This window comes from Triticum dicoccoides, chromosome 3B (genome assembly GCF_002162155.2).
Source record: "Triticum dicoccoides isolate Atlit2015 ecotype Zavitan chromosome 3B, WEW_v2.0, whole genome shotgun sequence".
In the NCBI taxonomy this organism is placed as follows: Eukaryota; Viridiplantae; Streptophyta; class Magnoliopsida; order Poales; family Poaceae; genus Triticum; species Triticum dicoccoides.
The window spans coordinates 751,137,934-751,145,348 of NC_041385.1; the positions used below are offsets into that span (position 1 = coordinate 751,137,934).

General features: G+C 43.8%; 2 pseudogenes; one reads left to right on the forward strand and one right to left on the reverse strand.

Annotated features, from left to right (window-relative positions):
- Nucleotides 1–1,896: 1,896 nt before the first annotated feature.
- LOC119279898 lies at nucleotides 1,897–4,527 on the forward strand (annotated as a pseudogene).
- A 242-nt stretch (nucleotides 4,528–4,769) lies between these two features.
- LOC119278263 lies at nucleotides 4,770–6,992 on the reverse strand (annotated as a pseudogene).
- Nucleotides 6,993–7,415: the final 423 nt, after the last annotated feature.

Sequence of the window (7,415 nt, forward strand, 5' to 3'; positions counted from 1 at the left end):
TTTACATTGCAATCTAGGTGGGACCGATCGCTCACTTCGGTTAGACCGAAACGTTACGAAGGGAAACAGAGAGATTGCAACCCCATCTCGGTGAGACTGAGATCCCTATCGGTAAGACCGATTTGCTTAGGGTTTGTGGCAGTGACTATGACTTTTGGAATCGGTGGCGCCAGATAGAAAGAATCGGTGTGAACGATTTTGGCTTTAGGTTTAGGTCATTTGTGGATGTGGGAAAGTAGTTGAGGGTTTTGGAGCATATCACTAAGCACATGAAGCAAGAGGCTCATTAAGCAACACCTCATCCCTTCTTGATAGTATTGGCTTTTCCTATAGACTCAATGTGATCTTGGATCACTAAAATGTAAAATGAAGAGTCTTGAGCTTTTGAGCTTGAGCCAATCCTTTGTCCTTAGTATTTTGAGGGATCCACTTTCATCATCCATGCCATGCCATTCATTGAGCTTTCCTGAAATAATAGTCTTGGAATAGCATTAGCTCAATGAGCTATATGTTGTTCTGAATTACCAAAACCACCTAGGGATAGTTGCACTTTCAGATGGCATGGGTTCTACTTATCGACGAAGATTTCCGCTGCTTGTGTTTCATTTGATGTTCAGCCCTTAAGGCTTTATCAATGTAAGACTTGACCATAATGGTCATAATTTGTGTAAGACGGTATGTATGGATGTAAGACTCTTGTTATTCAGCTTCTGTGTGTTCAGTGAGCATTGATCTCTGGGATCACTATACATGTGCATTCGGTGATCTCGACTTATGAGTCGGGGTCCCCACACCGTGGATTCCGTTTGACGCAGGCAGCGGTCTTGATTTTGGCATCCAACACCTCTCTTCTCTCAAGCATCTTGCCGTCGAGATCATTTGCATTGGCGCGACAGCTCGGGGCGTTGAGGCGTTGGAGGAGGCCATCAGAGATGCAGTTCATCTCCTTCCGAATCGCCCTGCGGTGGAGTTCCGAACATGGGATGATGAAAAGATGGTGTCATTGCTTTATTTATAAAGCAGGGTGAAAGCCTTTTTCGGTAAAGATGGTGGAGGAGGAGGGGCAAGGCGTCACTGAAGAGGAGATCCACGCTAGCGGTTGAAAGTCAGCCTGCAGCATATGTAAGTGTACACATTACACAACTCATTTGACTTTTTTAACTTCTCCTTTTCCTATCGTACGCTGCATAGTTCTTGTAATTTTTCTTTGGAGCAAATTACATCATGGGACACCGAACTTGTCCTGCTGGCGGGTTCAAGTATGTCTAACTCCAGACTTGCATATGACTGATGGTCACCAAACTTCAAGTGTGTCACTCAAGGAGTCCAGGTCAGTAGCATTATGTCCACTGGCACCACTTTGGCATGTATATACTTTCATATATACCTAAGAGAGTGATCCCCACCACTAATTATCCCAACATGCATGCATCCACACCATCAGAATTATTATATCCGTTATATTTACTAGCTTGATCACATTTACTAGCTTGATCCACTACCATCTGTCCAATCTACGCATGAGAATCTTCCATCAATCTTCCACCTCACCAACTATGCCATGTCATCATTCACCACTATCTAATTTTCTTCTTCATGCAGCAATCTCACGTCGCAAAGCCATGTATGTAGTCATTAGCTTTAGTTTATTTAGTACTTTTTACAATAATTTTTAACAAGATTCACACAGAAACACACGGGGCATCTTCTAGTAGTCTAAAATGGGAAGATCTGTTAGAGCATGCGAAGGATTTTGTTTTCTGGTCCAGTCCACCCCATTACAAGGGGGGACACGCCTGGACAGACAGGTCTGGACACTTTGTGCTCTTCAATGCCGTGCATCAAACGTTCTTGGATTGGTCCACCAATCCGAATTTTCACAAATCGGACGCAAACATGGGGAGGTTTGCGGCATCCGGGCACCCGTCATGTAGGAGTCCGAAACCCCGGCCCACACAAAACCATATCTCTTGGTCCGCTTGTTTGTTTCATTACTTCAGAGGCCATGCCATAAAATACATTCAAACTTTTCTCTTGATTCAAGTCGTTGCCATGCTGCTATATATTGCTTTTCTTTATGGTTATATTATAGATGGTTTTCTTGTCGATGATGAATCCACTGATGTAACACTTCTATTTTCATTCAGCAAAATCTGGTATCGGTCCTTCTAAATGTGTGGAGCTTGCTAAGCATGTGAAACTAGCTTGCCCAAACTTAATACTGTCAGGACTCTTGACAATAGGGATGAAAGATTACTCCTCAACACCAGAAAATTTTAAGGTGGCTTTCTATTATGATGTCATCACGAATGCTCCTTCTGTGTTGGGTTGATTTCTACAAGATGTTTTGTGTGATCTGAATACAGGCATTGGCAAATTGTAAGCTTGAATTTTGCAAGGCCCTTGGGATACCAACAGAACAGTTTGAACTCTCCATGGGAATGTCCGGTGACTTTGAGCAAGCGGTAAGAAAACATTAATCTCTCGTGTTTATGTGGGGTTTTCGGACACCCCATCCCATTAAAACCAGAGTTTTGGTGCCAACGTGATACAGTTTTTGGCGTGCCACGTCTGTTTGCACGGAAGATTTGACAAAATGGTTGTGGAAGGATTGTTCTTCTTTGCCATAACACCACATCTCACATAGATGGCTCTTTTTATGCTATCATAGTAGGGGAACAGCAAAGTTAGCTAATTAGTTAGTGATACTAGTACTAGGTTGTCATACCTTGGTACCACTGACGTGCTCACCGAGTGGCGAGTGCTCTTCGGGACATAAGAAACTGATTTGTGATTTATGAACATCAACACATTGCAACTCCGCCTCTCGTGATAATGTTTTATCAGCCTGTTTATTCTTTGGTTCATGCACCTTTTATTTCCCAAATGCTACATAAAAGAGTTGTAAGTTGTAAACTCAGACTTAGCACGGCAGTAGTGGAGCCAAATTAAGTGATTCAAGTAATTCAAATCACATGACGTCTCTACTGCAACCATTCACATGACAGTCCAGTCTCCAGTCAATTGGATTGTGGGCTCTTTAGTCTTCACTCTTGGGGGTTCAAGCACATAGATTGTCATACTTATTAGGCTATAACACAACTATAAATAACATATATTTTGAAACTCGACTCCCGAACGCCACTGTAAGTGCACATGTGTCCTTATGGTTCTAGTTTTCTAAACAATTAACCACCGTAGGCACTATGCTGCTTGGGCTCAATTACCTATTTCTGCCGTTTTGCAGCTGCCGTTCCAAATCTTGACATGGTTGATGGTGTAGGTAATGAAAAGGTAAGCAAGCAGCAACAAACACACGTTATGTTTAAAAGTTAAATGCATCTAAACCAATATGGTGTTTGTATGTCTACAGGAAAGGATGATAATACTGATTACAACATGTTTGTTATATGTGAGCTTCATCCTTATCTGCTCCGTATGAGTATTACATAATGTTGACATTCTTTCAGATTGCTAATCATCTGGATCATGCTGTCGTTAGCTTGGGGAGGGAGCCTTTGGAAGTTATGGTGCAAATAAACACTAGTGGAGAAGAATGTGAGTACAGAGAAGATACTAAATTGATCTAACAAATTGATATTAGTTTTAGGATATCTTCCTTTTTTTTTTCAAGTAGTTAGCAGTTAACTGCATTTACAATACTATCTACAACTGTAACATAGCTAGATTTGTTTCAACACTTCAGAAGCCTTGCCATAAAATATATTCAAAATTTTCTCCTGATTCAAGTCTTTGCCATGCTGTTATATATCGCTTATCTTTCTTGGCAATGTCGAATTAACTGGCGAAAAACTTCTATTTTGATTCAGCCAAATCTGGTGTTGATCCTTCTAAATGTGTGGAGCTTGCTAAGCATGTGAAACTAGCTTGCCCAAACTTAATATTGTCAGGACTCATGACAATAGGGATGAAAGATTACTCCTCAACACCGGAAAATTTTAAGGTGGCTTTCTATTATGACATTATCATGAATAATCTTTCTGTGTTGACACTTTCACAAGCTGCTGTTTTCTTTGATCTGAATACAGGCACTGGTAAACTGTAAGCTTGAGGTTTGCAAGGCCCTCCGGATACCGACAGAACAGTTTGAACTATCCATGGGCTGATGGGCATGTCCGGTGACTTTGAGCAAGCGGTAAGAAAACATTAATCTTTCATGTTTATCTGGGGTCTTGGCCTGTGGGAACATGCAATCAAAACCAGAGTTTTGGTGCAAACGTGATACAATTCTTGGACCTCCATTAATCCTCGGAGCAAATTTGACATTTCCTGTTTTGTTTTCTTTGTTCAGATAGAGCTGGGCAGCACAAATGTGAGGGTTGGGTCAACAACATTCGGACCAAGGGAGTATCCGAACCAAAAGCAGAATTAAAGAACATGCTTCTTGTGCTCCTCGACAATTCTTATTGCCTATGTGCATTGTATGTATGATGGCATGTAAATGTACATGTAAATATCTGATGTTTAGAAGTGTGTAGTTCCATAAAGGACACTGGAAGAGAGCCAGATATAGCTCCATTACTAAGGGCAGCCTTTTCCCTGAATGAACATATTCGGGGCATATATACCCTGGTATTGCATTATTAAGAGTGAAGACTATTCCAGCCCATTTTCTTCAAAGAGTATTAGCACTTCTAAATTATAATGGCATTTTACCTCCTATATGCCAGTACTTTTTGAACTGCAGATTTTGGTTTTTACATTTGTGTGCTTTAGTCACTAATAGACTAATGTACAACATAACCAAGTACACTTCATAGACACAGAGTTGTTCACTTAAGCAAAAACGTCTGCAGCAAACCAAGAGACACTAGTACCAGCCCAGCAGCTGAGCGAAGCACAACAAAAATACCACAATTCTCTTCATCATCATGTTACAGACCACATGCACAAGCACACTAGAACGGCCCCTATAATCCCTTGTCCAAGATTTATGTTGCCACCACAATAATGTTGCGCCCAATAGCCAACTTCGATCAACCTGAAGCGCAGTTTGCTTCGCAGCTTGATTTCTCTCCTGCAATGCAGACCAAGAAGACAGCACATGTGAGCACTGTGGAAATAGCAGCATTAGGTTTAGCAGGATACATACTACTGGAGCAAGCATTATTCCTGACTTCACAACGAGTCCCAAAGTAACGCTATAACTCTAGCAGAAACTAAACATCTCCCCTGCCCACTTAAAACTCATCACCCAGGCACATAAATCCTCATCTTAACAAGACAGGGTAATCCATGCACATGCACAGCAACATACTGTTATAGACCACACTTGGCACGAGTGGTTCGCTGTCTCAAAAAATAAATATACTGTTATAGGCACATATCACACCCCCCAAAAAATGGGGGATGGAATCTTTGCAGCAACAAAAATTACATTTCTCGTCAACCTTTCACAATCACTTATCCAAGCATGATTGAGCAAAGTTCCAAGACATCGACGACTTAGCTAAACAATGGCATCGGCATTGGACTCACAACCTTCCTTCACGAATAAAAACCATCTCTAGAAATCATTCGTACCATCAGTCACTTCTGTTATAATCTTAATGTCAACTCCATGGTTTGGGTCCTTAATACAGTCCGAGTCTAGGGCTACTAAGTACTTACTAGCCCAAACATCCACCTCTGCCCATGGCATTGCTTTCAGGCCAGATAGAGAAGAGACCAAGCACCAGAGCATTGTAAGAGGAGTAGGTATACTCATCGTACTGAATTTGCTGCTAAACAGTCATTTGAATATTTTGATTAACAAACAGAAAATGTAAAACTAAACGAGTGTAACTCGTCACTAGGGAGCAAATGTACCTTGAAAACTTCTGGACAGTTATGAAACCCCATTGTACTGCATCAGCAAATGCTTGGAAGGACCCAAACAGGAGATCCACAATCCTCTGTTCGCCCTGGGCAGTCGATGACGAATTCATGATAAGACCCATCAACCAAAGAATACTCGCTCCACTTCCCAGAGCACCCAGTGAAGTACAAGCAGTCCCTTCGAACTGCCGGATGATCTGGACCAAGGCAACCGGCAAACTCATGCAAATTAAAGAACAAGCTGCAACCACCAAGGCTAGTAGTCCTCTCCCACTTCCCCTCCCCGGATTGCAGATAGAAAACAATATACACCCATGGATTGTACTCCACCCTTACAATGACCAATAACTCACCACACCGCTCTGCTAGCCAGAACCTTGGACAATAAACTTCCGGCAGAGTCAATTTATCTCCAAGAAACGACAATACCGCAGAATTCTTGTCAAGATCGACGACAGCGAGGCGGTAATGTGGGTAATTGTAAATCAGCGCATAGAGGGTGCCTTTCACGAACATCAGATCGTAAAGCAGGTGGCCCTCATCGCAGCGCACTGCTCGCCAGTGAGCGTCCCCAATGTGGCAGTAGTAGACGACGCGGCAGAGTTTCCTGAAGGTGACGACGAGGTCGCCGGAAAAGAGGACTACTTCGTAGTCTCTCTGGCTTCAAGGGATCAGGCAGGCGGGCTCGCTCGCCTGTGAGGAGGTGGCGGATCCGGAGCTCGCGGCGGGTGTGATAGCGGTCGCGATCCTGGATGGCGACGCGGCAGCCGAATGAGTAGAACTCGGTGAGGCCGTGGTCCGTGCAGGGGAGGCGGAAGCGGAGGATGCGGCGGAGGGGGACGTGAAAGAGGGCCCCCGAGGCAGAGGCCATGCGGGGGAAGAGGAGGAGCGGACCCTGGGAGGCGAGGTTGGCCGGCGACAGCGGGAGGAGTTCCCGGTAGGTGCGGCAGGCGGCGCGGAGGGCGAAGAAGTCCTGGAGGGTCGTCAGGCGGCTCGCGACCAACGGGATCAGCTCCGGCAGGAAGTAACCCAACGACGAGGCGTGGTTTGTGGAGGAGGAGGTGGTGGTGGTGGTGGCCGACGGCGAGGTGCTCGGCCGGAGCTTCTCCGACGAAGCCATTCCTCGCCGCCGCGTCTGCAGCGGAGTGGGGCGTTGTGAATGCTAGGGTTAGAGGCTTAGGAGTTGGGAGGCTTGTTGATGGTCCGGGCCGGGCTGGGCCTACCATCTATTGGGTTTGGGTCGTCTACTGTTAGAAGTTGACGAGGTGATATCTCAAAAAACAAAAACAAAAAAACTTCACCGCAAAAAAAAGACGTCTTTTTTTTTAGACACGCAAAAAAAAGACATCTAAAAAGAAACTACCCTGTAGGCAATCCATGTGGTGTAATCTACTAGTACAGGGTATGAGCGTAAAAAAAAAAACACTAGTACATCCTCTGTATCAAAATATAAGATGTTCATACAGGCAGAAGAACCACCAACATTCTCATGTATATAGAGATCCCCCCTTCCTTGATGCTTTTCTTTTTTTGAGAATTTATTTTTCATTCAAATTACGAATCAGTACAAAGCAGTT